The sequence below is a fragment of the Henckelia pumila genome, chromosome 3 (genome assembly GCF_033568475.1).
Source record: "Henckelia pumila isolate YLH828 chromosome 3, ASM3356847v2, whole genome shotgun sequence".
NCBI lineage: Eukaryota > Viridiplantae > Streptophyta > Magnoliopsida > Lamiales > Gesneriaceae > Henckelia > Henckelia pumila.
This window is the reverse complement of record NC_133122.1, coordinates 155,774,030-155,788,361: the sequence shown is the minus strand read 5'-3', so window position 1 is coordinate 155,788,361 and position 14,332 is coordinate 155,774,030. Positions and strand designations below refer to the sequence as shown.

General features: G+C 36.5%; 1 pseudogene; it reads left to right on the top strand.

Annotated features, from left to right (window-relative positions):
- Positions 1-9,848: 9,848 nt before the first annotated feature.
- On the top strand, positions 9,849-13,208 carry LOC140889789 (probable plastid-lipid-associated protein 14, chloroplastic; annotated as a pseudogene).
- The last annotated feature ends 1,124 nt before the right edge of the window (positions 13,209-14,332 follow it).

The window sequence follows — 14,332 nt, the reverse complement described above, 5'->3', positions numbered from 1 at the left end:
CGGTAAGATTCAACCGATCGAGCGGCTGAGAAATCTTCATGTCTCTGCCCAGAAATTTAGGACCCCCCGCTCGATCGGTAATATTTTACCGATCGAGCGGACAAGATTGCCCAACTCTCTACCTCGGTACAGGGGTGCTCGCTCGATTGGTAATATTCCACCGATCGAGCGAGATGCTCTGTACTAGAAAAATTCTGGTTTTTTTCCTTCAAAATCAATCTCAACTCAAACCATTCAACCAAACATAATATCCCACTCAACAAGATGCAAAAGGATAAGGTCTAGAGTTATACAATTCTTCAAAATATAATATGCATAACACCAACTAGTTCAAATTATTCAAAATACAAAAAGGAGTTTGAACACATAAACGACTCCTAACAACCAAGCTTCACTCTATCCACTCAACCATCTAGCCATGCTGCCTCTGACTCGGTCCTGCCCCACTTGTTGCCAAGTACACATAAAAGAAAGACAACAACCGGATAATCCGGTGAGAATAATATTCCCAGTAAAAGAGACTAACATGCAATAACACATAAACATATCAAAACATGATATGCATCAACTTCCATATAATATATCAACTCAAGATATATAAGAAATCCATTCAAATGCGGAATTAATATGATATGCATGACTTTAAAACTTCAAGATTATCAGACTCAAATAATCGAAATGCAATTCTTTTCTTCTTTTCTTCGGTTGGGATCCCAAGGTTAAAATATCCAATAATCACACCGAACTCCCCTTTCGAAGTGGACGAGGTATATTTTAATCCTCTAGACTCCAGAGCATGATAATGAGTTAATCGACACTTGTAGTAAATCTCCTACCAAGGCCACTCAGCTATAATCTCCAGATCGTCTAATTCAAAATGAATAATCAATCGGCTCAATATTAATGCATATGTAATATCATGCATTCAAATAAAAATTCAATCATAACTTCAATTAAGCATTAAACATGCAAGTATGTGATTTTCTTCCAGGACACTCGAATCAATCCGGATTTTAGTTAATCGTCCTATTCCATTTCAAAGTCGTCTTATACCTTCTCGTTGTTTCACAATTTTCAATCTGTAAAACAACAATTCTCAATTCAATATCTATTCGAGTTATTCGATCGATAATAAGAACGTCGATACTATACCGGCTCAAATATTCCAAACTGATCAAAGCTGCAATCTCGCAACTCCACTGACTTCCATTCAATCTATAATAAGAAGTCACAAGATCAATACAGGCATTAAAAACCTCATTCAAAACTTGGTACGATCACATTCAGACGATTTTACCAAAACTCTAACTGACGGCATAACGGCTATATTCTGACAAACCAGAAATGCAGACAGAAAAATATCAGTCAAATAAACTCATTCCAATCAACAAACATCCATTCCAAAACAAACCTAACACATCTCAAAATCCACAATTTCGAAATTCATAAGAAAATTCATATCAAATCCAATCGTCGCTATTTCTCCGAACCGTCTTAGATATAATATCCCAGCTAACTCAAGAAAGTCCTCCCCAAATATCAATCGATTCTAAAGACATCCAAAAAAATAAAACATGTCTGATCGGAGAGAAACTTACGATAGAACGAAGCTCTCGCTGTTTTGATCGCTAAACCGCCTTCAGAATTAAATTCCAACGGACGGATCGAGATCAAATCGAAATCACAAAGCTTGGGGAAGCTTTTGGTCGCCTCCAATGGTGGAACACGTTGGGGAGGGAGATGGAGGAGATAAGGAAGACTAAGTCAAGCTTCCAAAATATATAACAAAACTCATTTTTGTATTTTAGTCCCTGAAATTTTTGAAAATTGCAAAATAGTCCCTGACCAATAAAAAGTTGGCTCTCGAATTCTGAAATAACTGATTATCTCAAATAAAGTCAATTAAGATAAAAACAGGGCGTTACAGATGTAATTATATTTGTTGTAATAAAACATGGTTTGATGTTTCATATTGTTATCTTGATTTGTCTTTAGAATTTATTTTGTGGATGAAATATCTAAAGGTGGGGAGAATGTAGTAATCCAGATTTTATTTTAAGATAATAATATGTTAAACATGATTATGGGTTAGAAATTAACCAATTTCGGGGCTTATTCGGACTTCAGAATTAAGAATTGGGCTTCTAAATTTTTTGCCAGTTCGGACGGTCCGAAGAGGACTTCGGACGATCCGAACTCAGAAAGCCGGGGGCTCCAAAGAAGGGCATGTTGACTTCGGAGTTAAGGCACTTTCAGACTATCCGAACCAGGTTCGGACGGCCCGAACTTTCTCATGTGAAACAGGCAGGATTACTCAGCCTTGGATTTTGACAAGTGTCGGATTTAGAACACTTTGGACGGCCCGAAGTGGCGATCGGATGGTCCGAACTTGACGTGCTTTTTATGCAGAAGTTGAGCTGGATCGGACGATCCGAACCCGAGTTCGGGGGGTCCGAACTTGACCGGAAATTTTCCTATAAATAGGAGTCTTCAGATTCATTTCTGATTACGAATTTTCGAGTTTCCTTCTTCAGTTATATAGTGTGAGATATACACTTGAGGACCATATCGGTTATAATAGAAGTTCTGGAATAACCAAGGTGTGGTTATAGTCATCTGGGACTAGCGATTTCAAAGGGCTTGCTACGGACAAAGGTATGGTCCGGGAATCTATTTTAAGTTTTGGGAGTACTTATTAGCTTAGTTAAGGCTTAAAGAACTTGTGTGGTGATACGGTGAACTATTGAATATAGGTTTGTGTTGTGAAAAATACTCGCAAACGTACGAGTGTCAAGTTTTAATATAGTGATAAAATCAAGTATCGATCCCACATGGAGTAAAATGAAAATATTCAGTGCTTGTAATTAAAATAGTCTAAACTTTATCTAGAAAATTAAAAATCTCAGAATTTTGCAGAAAAATAAATAATCAAATGGGTTCTTGATAACACACACACAACTTTCAGATAAAAATCAATCAGAAAAAAATGGTCTAGAGGTTTAGATTTCACCTGGTTTCAACAACAATCAATCCTAATTAATTAATCTTCATGAATTTCAATGAATTAATAGCCAAGAACACTTAAGTGTATTATTCCCTCTCCCGAGTGCCGAATAAAATATATCAACTACAATTCAATTCCAATATCCCTATTAAGAATCTAATTGTAATGATGAATTCAAAACAATATTTTTTTTAAAAGCTCTGTTAAAATTATACACTCTCCCGAGCAATATAAATAATTAACAATGTATTTTCCAATAGTCATATTCAAAATCTCCTCTTCCGAGTGTCAGATTTCAAATAAATATATCAAATCAATTATTGATCAAGTAATTGAAAAGACAATCAATTGTAGAAAAAATAATTAATCTAAAATAAACTCAATTCAATAAAATCAAAAATTCATGAAAGCGTCTACACCAGGTTTCATCCGATCTCTAGACTATAAAAATTAGTTCATACTCGAATTTAAATAAACACAAAACATGTTTATATATCCATACATAAATTCAGAATTAAATAAATAAAAGATAAGAATCAAATCCGTCGTCGACGCCGTGTCCGGACTATCGATCTCCGTCTTCGTTCTTCAAGCTAAAGCTCCAGATTTCCTCAGAAATTCACGATCAAACTCTGTGATATGTGTTAATGTGTTGTGCGGCTCTCTCTTTCCTCATGCTCAGAAATCTCCTTTTATATCGCACAATAAAAAGCCCAAATAAAAGCCCATGAAAATACTCCAAAATAATTAAAACGCTGAATTCTCGCGAAGGGCGGCCGCTCCACGATTCTCACGCGGGTGCGCATGTGTCTCTGATCTCGATCTCTTCACTTCAATACAGATTGCGCGATTGCTCTTTCTCTTTCACTCTTTAGCGCTTAAAGAAGCGCTAACAATAAGTCCAAAGCCCATTTAAGAAGGCCCATCTTGATTCTCTCGTTTCTTTTCTTTCCTAACTTCTCTTCTTTCTTTTCCTTCATTTTCTTTTATTCTTTAATTTCTTTCTCCATTTTCTCATAAATCTCATTTTTCTTCTGTTTTCCAAATAAATTCAATAATCTCCTACAACCCCAAAAACAACAAAACTCCGCATAAATCTTCTCGAAACCAACAATTAACAATTAAAATCATATATAAATTAAGTGTATAAAATACACTTATCAAATACCTCCAAACTTAAACTTTTGCTAGTCCCGAGCAAAACTAATAAAAACCATATTTTCCAAAAACTTCATATCAAACCAACAAGAACAGTCAAGAAATATTATGGAGAAATGGCCTCAGAAATAATTTCAAAAAAATTCAAATCCAATCTCATCCAACCTACTAACACTTGAAAGTTTCAGTCATAACAAAATAACCGCATAAACTCACAATCTCCGCAACTCACGTTTCAAAACACCCTTATCCAAGTTCAATTCACACATTCATAGATCATGAGGACTTTTCAGGGTAGCATAGGATCAAATATAGAATATTAATAAAAAACACTCACAATCAGGTAAACGCAAAGAATAATAGTGTGTGCATGTTTCGATCAAAATTCATAATCATTAAAAGTATCAATCAACAGACCATAGGCTAAATTCTCGCAACTCTTCTCCACTAGTATATTGGGCAACTGATACTCGGTCAATAGGACTTAATAAGCTTATAACGTAAGGCCTGACTTATGGCTACAAATGAAGGATTAAGAATTCAAAATATGGGGTAATTTATTGCTTAAACTCAAATTACGACTCCTTTTCATTCACAATTTCACACTTTTTTTCACTTCATTGATTTTTTTCTTCATTATTCTCTTTTTATACCAACAATTTTTTTCACAACTTTTTCAACCACATTTTTATTTTTTTTTTAATTTTTTCAAACCTCTTTTCAAATCTTCCACCACACCATTCCATATTCACAAATAAAAACTACGAGCATATAATATTTTAGCGTTCAAATTACTCCTTTAAAGGTAGAAAATAGTGTTTAGGCTATTCAGGTAGTAAAAGTAGGATCTTGAAACTATCACGTGCTTATGCTGCATAAGAACACATCCCAAACCTCGGTGAGAAGTATCACAATATACAGTAAAACATCCAATACCTGATGGAATAGAAAGAATCGGAGCACTGGTCAACCTCTTCTTCAGATCAATAAAACTGGCCTCCCAAGCCTCAGTCCATACAAAAGGCGTGTTCTTTTGAGTCAGCTGGGTAATCGGCTTTGCAATAGATGAGAAAACCTCGATGAATCGGCGATAATAACCAGCTAAACCCATAAAACTTCTGATTTCAGGCATTGATGTCGATCTAGGCCAATTCATGACAACTTCAATCTTCCTGGGATCGACTGAAATCCCATCTCCAGAAATAATGTGACCGAGAAAGACGACTCGATCCAACCAGAACTCACACTTAGACATCTTGGAAAACCACTGCTCAACCCCGCAAAATCTTCAAGACAATCCTCAAGTGCTCTGCATGGTCAGTACGACTCTTCGAATAGATAAGGATATCATCAATGAATATAATAACAAACTTATCCAAATAATGCTAAAAGATATGGTTCATCAAACCCATAAACACTGTTGGAGAATTATTCAAATCAAACGGCATGACTATAAACTCAAAATGGTCATACCTAGTTCTGAAAGCAGTCTTAGGCACATCTTCTTTACGAACCCTCAGCTGATGATAACCCGACCTCAGATCAATCTTTGAATATACAGAATAACCCTGCATTTGATCAAAAAGTTCATCTATTTGAGGTAATGGATACCTGTTCTTTATCGTCGCTTGATTCAATTGGCGGTAATCAATACAAAGTCGCATAGATCCATCTTTCTTCCGTACAAAGAGAACAGGAGCACCCAAGGCGATACACTAGGTTTGATGATCCCTTGGAAATCAAGCCTTCAAGCTGCTCTTTCAAATATTTCAATTCAACCGGGGTCATTTGGTAAGGAGCTTTAGAGATCGGTTGCGTACTTGATGTCAACTCAATGCTGAATTCGACCTCACGAATAGGTGGCAATCCTGGAATCTCATCCGGGAAAACATCAGTAAACTCCCTAAATACTGGTATATCAACCAATTTAGGGCTAGATGTCAGAACATCGACAACATAAATCAAGAATCCCTCTGCTCCTTTCTGTAAAAAACGAGTCATCGACAAAACAAATATTAAAGAAATTCTAGATCGAGAACCCTTACCAAAGAATTTCCATTCCTCTGTCATCTCTGGTCTGAACCTGACCACTTTCTGAAAACAATCGACTGTAGCCCTATACTTGGTTAAAGCATCTATACCAACTATGAAGTCAAAATTGGTACAATACTATCTATTTCAATCAAATTCCCTTCAAAGTGCAATTCACAGTTCCAAACTAATTTCACAGATACAATTCCTTCCCCCACCCCCCCCCCCCCCAAAGGTGAAGTAACGGCGACTACAGCAGGCAAAGGCTCAGTAGATAAAGCATGCATCAACACAAATTTTTCAGATATAAAAGAATGAGAAGAACTCGTATCTATCAAAACATGATCAGAACCAAAAATCAAACAGTTACCTGTTATAACATCTCCAGAAGCTGCCTGAGCCTGATCCTCAGTCAAAGCAAAAACTCTCATCTGCTGTCTAGTTGGATGATTCGAATTCTGGTTGCCTCCCTGTCGTCTCTGCTGCCGAGGCTGGAAAGAGTGAACTGCAGATGCTTGCCTCTCCGTCTGAGTTACCTATCTAGAAGAACTCCCACTTTGAGCTTGCTCAGAACCACGCTGAGGACATGATCTGGCAAAGTGTCCCGTCTGGTGACAGATATAGCAGCTTCCCAAAATACCTCTATACTGATCACTGGGGTGACGACCTCCGCACTTGGTACAAGACATACCTGACTGACCAGAACTTTGCCCTGATCCGAACAGCTTCGAGCCACTAGAACTCAATGAATTGCTTCCGGGCTTCTTGAACTGTTTCCCTTTTGGCTGCTACTGCTACTGCTTCCTCCCTCATACCTCGATGGTTGGTTCTGAAACTAAGACGTCTGATTCTGAAACTGAGATGGTTGATTCTGATACTGTATCGGCTGCTGAGGCAAAAACTGAGCTCCCCTCTGTCTCATCAGACATGCCTCGGCTCCCTTGGCCTGATTCATAGCATCGGCAAAATTATCGGGCCTTTCAGTATTAACCAATGTAAAGATATCGGGATTCAAGCCATTAATGAACTGGTCAGCTTTTGCTTCTTTGTTTTCGGTAAAGTGCGGTGCAAACTTCAGCAAGCTATAAAATTTAGACACATACTCCTCAATATTCATTTTCCCTTGCTTCAGTGTGGAAAATTCAGCACCTTTGTTCTTTCTATAAGACACTGGAAATAAACGCTTATAGAATTTAGTCTTGAACAAACTCTAAGTGACAACTGTACCTCGATTCTCAAGAGCCTTTTTCATCGAAATCCACCAGCTCTTAGCAACACCCTGCAGCTGATGAATCACTAACCGGATTTGGCGATCGTCAAAATAATCTAGATAATCGAACAACTGATCAATGTCCTCCAGCCAACTCTCACAGTCAATTGCAATCTCAAAACCCTTCAAGGTTGGCGGCTTAAAATATTGGAACCTCTTTAGTAAGGTCTCCATTGGAGCCGCAGTGATATCCATCACCTCAGCCTCAGTACTACCCTGATCATTTAGGAGTTACTGCTGGTCGTTCCCTGTTCAAAACTCTTCAAGGTGCCATCTGATAATCAAAGGGTTAGGACACTAAGATATCTCAATCTCTACAATTCGGTGTCCTTCAACCTCTCAGGAATTCGGATACAATTCAAGAATCAAATACAGTTATATCTCAAGTAGTTCATGCTTTATAAATTAAATCACATACTCATGTAATTCAAAAAATCTTCAACTAATAAAGCATACTCGCATAAAATTAAATAATCAAATAAATAATTCAACCACATGCGAGAAACCGATTCAAGCTGACTCGATCTACCCCGCTCGCTTCTAAATTCAGTCCAAGATCTTATCGCTTTGATACCACTTAATGTGAGGACCTTGTTTCTAATCTTCAAATCAACAATAAATCAGACCAAAGCTAATAGAGAATCGAAATCAAAAGTAACAAAAAAAAATTTAAATAGCATGCCCGAACCCTGTGCACACCTCCATGCATGGGTCCGTGCATTAACCTGAAGGTTACACGGACCCCGACCCACATTCGTTTCTGGGTCCGTGCGAAATCAATACACTAAAAACCCAGTTCTCTGCCTCACCACACGGACCCTCTGTGGGTCCTCGGGTTGCTAATCTCATTCTTAGGACAATTAGTAATTAAACATTATTAATGGACCAAGGAGAAGAAGTAATCAAACAAATTTTTTTTATTCAAGGGTGGGTCCGCTCGGTCGGTTAAAAAACTCTGACCGAGTGCCCCAAAATCTCCAACCTTCGGGTTGGAGGAAATGGAGCTGCGCTCGGCCTGCTCTTTTCTGCAGACCGGGCGCTGCCTTGGGAAGATTCATGCTCTGCTTTTCAGCTGTGAAATATGATCCTTCCAACCACTCCAATCCATCATATTGAAGTCCCAAAACATGTATACATACATAGAACAAGATCTAAACATGATTACAAGAATTTGATACATCAAACTATAGGTTTGGAATCCCACAAAAACAAGAAACTACATAAGAGTTCATCAACTTCTCAAGCACAATAGTCTCAAGTGTTTCTAACATGCTTTCTAGGCTTAATATACATCGATTCAACTACAAACAACCCGAGTACACTTTTAATCTTCTCTCATGAGCTACTCTCGTCGACTTTGGCCACTTCCTGCCCCATATGTCGTCATGCACACATACAAAACAAGACAACATTCGGAAACGACTGATGAGAATACAATTCTCAGTATAATCAACATATACATGCGTTAAATAAATTCATATCGACTCTAAACATGTCAACTCATGATTAGAGTAAACGCATATATAAAGAATTGATTCCTATCACACTCTTTGCCATCAAGATTCGTATATGATCTTGACATGGATATCCATCCACTACAACAAATATGATCAAACACAAGACCTAAAAGACAACGCTTTTTGTAAAAAATGTTGTCTTTTATTAAATTACAACGCTTTTAGTGAAAAGCGTTGTCTTTATATATTTTTTATTTATCAAAGACAACGCTTTTTACAAAAATCAGTGTCTATAAACGTTTTTTTCAGGTCAAAGACAACGCTTTTGTCTATTAGCATTTTTTTTAATATTCAACAACACTTTTTAAAAAGCGTTGCAGATTAATTTTTTATTTTTAAATATAAAACTTAAATAATATTACCTGACGTTTTGAAGAATGAACTTAAAATATCCCAAACCCTATTCGTCGGTAGAGGCGCTTATCTCCTTTTTGCTCTAAAAAAAGTCGAAAAATGTACTCGCAAATGCTATCGTGAAGAATCTCATCTGAGTTTTCTGCAGCCATTGGAGCAAACGATGGAGAATCAAGATTTCTTGCTTCTTGGGGGTTATCAGACAACATTTTTGCAGAGAAATTAATCTGCTCTTCTCTCGTTTAAGCGCACGATCGAAGACACTTCAGCGAATCCCAAAATTTTCATCGATTGAAACTGTACTCACTGAGCACTGCTGCAGGTAACTCTTGGCCTTGTATTGGATTTACTAGATTCAATTGTGTTATATGGTATTGTGCATTTTTCTGAATTCCTATTTGTGTTCTACGCGTGCCTTGTGTTTTGCTTAGGATTTCACTAGCTGACCTTCCGATCTTCGTGCAAGTTTCTTCTTCTGTTTTGTTTCCCTATTTTTTGCTTCTCACGCTGTACAATGTCATTTGTGCTCTTAGATTTGGGTTTGGTTCTCTGTAAATTGTGATTTATGTTTGAAGATTTGACTTTTTTTTTGTTTTGTTTAAAACGGGTTTTCCTTCTGGTTTTCTTCCATTTGTTAACTATGTGTTCTGGTTTTGTTTGCTTTTCATGCTGCACAACGTCATCTGTTCTCTATCTGCGTTTGGGGTTATCTTTTTAACTCGGTTATCTGTTTTTGGTATTTATTTGAGTTTTCAAAAAGCTATAATTGAATGGAAGCTTTGGACTAAATAAATATGTTCGAACCCCACCAAATCTTTAATTTTATTTTCTTCAAAAGTGTGGCTCCGGGATTAATTCATCAGGTCAAGTTCGTGTATCACCAATATTAGCGCATTTGTGTAAATCTAGTCCAGATGAGCTTCAGCAACCATTCTTCTCTTTAAGCACTCCTCATCTTTATCACCACATTCCTCCATTCCCATTAACTGTTAAAAATAAAAAATAAAAAAATTAACGAAACAGAATTCTTCAAAATACACAAATATAAATACCCTTTTGTTAATAATATCCCAAAATAAACATAAAGTAAGGCCTTGCACTGGAAAAATCCTCTTCAAAGCTGCTTTTCTCATCAAGATTAAGTCATGTGATTAAGTTCAAGATATCGGATTTTAAGATTCATGACCGCGTTTACATTGCTCTTGGTGAAAGGGTATGTGGTAGTTTCTTGGGAATTTGATATCTTGGTGTAAATGATGTTATGTTATTGTATCTAAACTGTTGTTCGGCACTGGCACGTTTGAGGACGAACTAATTAACGAACAAGTAGGCTTCCTAAGACTTAAGTCCGGCTTTCGGACATAATTGGATACTTTTAAATGGAAAAGAATAATTGAAATTTGATTATAATTTCGCATGTAGTTGGATGTTCAAACTGACTCATCATTGAACTTTGGTCAAATCGAACAATAATTTTATAAATGGAAGCAATGTAGAAGCTTAAGGTTATACACGTTTTCGTAAAATCATATCTTTGAGATTGGTGCATATTTTACCAAAATATATTGTTATACAAAATATTCTCTTATCAATGATTGGATCCTCATTTTATTATGTTTGGGATGAGTTGTGATGCAGGGTGATGAGGTGGTTTATGAAGCCACTGTGAAGGACCCTCGTAGGTTTGTTTCTGCTTCCGGAGTTTGTCAAGCTCGTATTGAAAGAAAGTTTATGTGATTTTAATATCAGTTTATTTCTAGAAATGCAGTAAATTGTTTAACACGAGAGTTGTGCTTAGGAAACTGACCAGTACACTAGCAAAGCGAAGGGGAATACGTGCAATGGAGGTTAGCAATATTGATATTTTTAGTTATAATATTGAAAAGTTCCTTATTCTGACCTCATTGTCTTTTATTTTGAAAATTTGTTCTATTTGTTGAGAAGACTAGGAAGCCGCAGATTATATCATTCTTACTCAATGCAAGTACATGGTTATGTGCGCTCATCCACAACCGAGGATAGTGATTCGTTCACTCTATTTCATGGAATCAATCTCATACTATCTCCAAAAAATGTGTAAATTGTTTCTTTTGTGGCTAAAGCACATTGGTGGTTTACCATGTTTTTTTCCTTGCTATGTACCAGGTGAATTACTTGCACAGCCATGGACTTGCCCATACTGAGCTGAGACTTGAAAATTTACATATTAGCCCGGTTGATAGACATATTAAAGTAAGTATGAACTATTCATTATCTTCTAATGGAAACAAAGCAATTATAGTTGTTGCTAATCTTAGCTTTTGGTGTGTCATCCCATACTTGACTCGGTTAATCAGATCTTTTATCTTTCTGGTTTACAATAAGGAACCATCATTTTCTGTTACTTTATAATCTTAGGTTGGAATACTGGGAAATGCTTCCGATTTCCACGAGTCCAGTCCGGTTGATAGCAAATGTGTTTGCTAGATGTGTTGGATTCATCATGGCCAAAATGGTTCTGAGGGACCTTATGGATCCCATATTTTATCACAGTTCAAATCATTTCTCTCCAAGGTAATATCAGTTCAATTCCATATTAAAAATCAATTAGGATGATTTGCTTTAACAGAAACATCATCGTTCTCTTTTGTTTTCATCTTTCAGGGAAACAACCCTTCCTGCTTGTGTGAGTTTCTGACTAGTATTATCAATAGAAACTCTTCATCTGGAAAAATTGGATTCCAGGTTGGAGAACTTCCCCTCAACACATAATGCTGCCTCCTAGTTTCCCCTTGTACCAAATTGTACTGAGGTTGTATCTTATTTGCAGATACTTGATAGAAATTGGGGAGCAGGTTGGAACTTGCTGTCCTTGCTTCTTGCAATGAAACTTTTGCAGAGAATAAGGTACCACTCCTTAGTTAGTTACTGTTTGGTGCTTTGTTGGTCCCATATTGACTAAATATTAGCTATGCAAAGCCGTCAAGTGAGGAAAATATTTATATATAGTTGTTGCCAAGTTTATGCACCTCAAGCTTTTCTGCATTTCACCATTAGTATATAGGAAAACTTGATGAGATGTATTTGGACACATCCAATTTTTTTATTAATTCAATTATGTTTGTACATCTGCAGTTGCTTGGATTCTTTAAGGAACCCTTTCCTGTGTGGACCACGATGGCGAGTGGACCCAACAATGGACATGATCAGATGGAGCCTTGGTTCAACTACAGTTCGAATTGCTGAGGAATATATTTATGGCATGCAGCAGGTTTAATGAATACGTTCTCTCTAACTCATGTCAGTCACCCCTAAGCAATCCCAACATTTCAGTCTTCATATAGATGATCTTAGATTTGAATGTCTTACATACTGATTGGATGTAAGGGCCACCTAATTAATGGTGTGACTTGTGTAATGGAGAAACACTTGCATGATTAGCTTTAATGAAAAAGCCGCAGGTTCTATGACTGTAATCATATTTTTTCTTCTGTCCTTATTAAGAAGCCTTTTTTAGAAGATTGCTAGAAGCTTAGAAGTTATTCTTCTTTTTTTTTTTTTGCAGCAGTTTGACTCTACATGGTATTTTCTCGGAGCCGAGAAATTTGGTTCCACGTTAATGTTTTTTCACTTTTATTTTGCGGCATGCCGACACAAGATTCGCTTTAACACGGTTTTCATACCAAATTTATGTCAATTTTTTTTTCTGTTTTAGATGTCAGCTTATCTGTTGCCAAATTGTTTCTGTTTGTTTTTTTGCAACTTCCTTATTTTGCCTCATGTTTCAACATTGTAGATGGCTTCAGCAAATGGGCATATTAACATCGTAGACTATCTTGTTAATTTGCCAAAATATCCTTCTGTTAAAAGTTTGTATTTGGTAGTCTTGACGTGACAGGCCTTTCTCTATGATTTCTAACACTTTAGTTTCCTTAGGACCAATTTCGAGAAATTCATTGGCCGGCTTTTATGTCGGCATGAATGGTTAACTGCCATTGGCTGTTTATTTCCGCATTCCTTAATTAAATGGATCACAACTTGATAATTCCAATCGCTTAGTGATAATTTCGTAATTCGTAGTTCATTTGATAATTCCAATCGCTTAGTGATAGTTTCGTCATTCGTAGTTCATGTTCTTCTTCAACTTCAAGTTTCCTCTGAGATTTGAAAATAGTAGTTTTTAGTGATTGAATGATTTGTAATGATTAATGTAACTCTACTAATTTTTTTTCTAGGTGAAATAGTTGGAATCATTTCAACTGCATGATTGATGAAAAGATGATCAGAGAAACTAGTTATGAACTATTTATTAATTAGTTCCCATTGCAATTTCAGTTTCTCTCTATTTTGTTCATAAATATTTAAATTTGAGCTCTTTCTTTTCCAGCTGATTCTCTAGTTTCAACTCGCCTTGCAAAGCTGGGATACCAATATGTCAATATTGGTACAGTTCAATCCCTAATAATGTTTCTTGATTTTATTTTCTTTTGAATGAGACATATAATATAAATGTTGCACATTGCTGTGTTCGCTAATCAAACCTATCTTTAGCTTTTGTTGCTCTATGGTAGGGAGGAATTAAGGAAATGGTTTCTTTCCATTGAGTCTACACTATTTTGTTATCGATTTCAACTTGAAACTCCTGAAGCCCAGGTGTGATTTCACTACCTGTAGTGATAGGTTATGCTGCCAGTGCTGGTATTCTTAGTTTTCCTCAGATACCAACTAACCTATCTTTTGTGAGTATTGTTTTCAACACAGAGGGCATTGTTGGTAGAGTTTGACCTGCCTTACAAAGCTGTAAGCAGTGCTGAATATGAGGTACTCTATTCTGTTTTCATGTTTTTGAAAGTCAACAACTGTTTCTGTGAATGCTAAGTTGCTTGATCCAAAAAGTTATAGCTACAGGTCTTATAAAAAGTCACAGCCATAGGCCAATCTTCTTCTTTAATGCATGAAAATTGAAAAGATCGGGTTGATATGTAACTCTATACTTCATTTTTTCAGAGTATAAAGGAA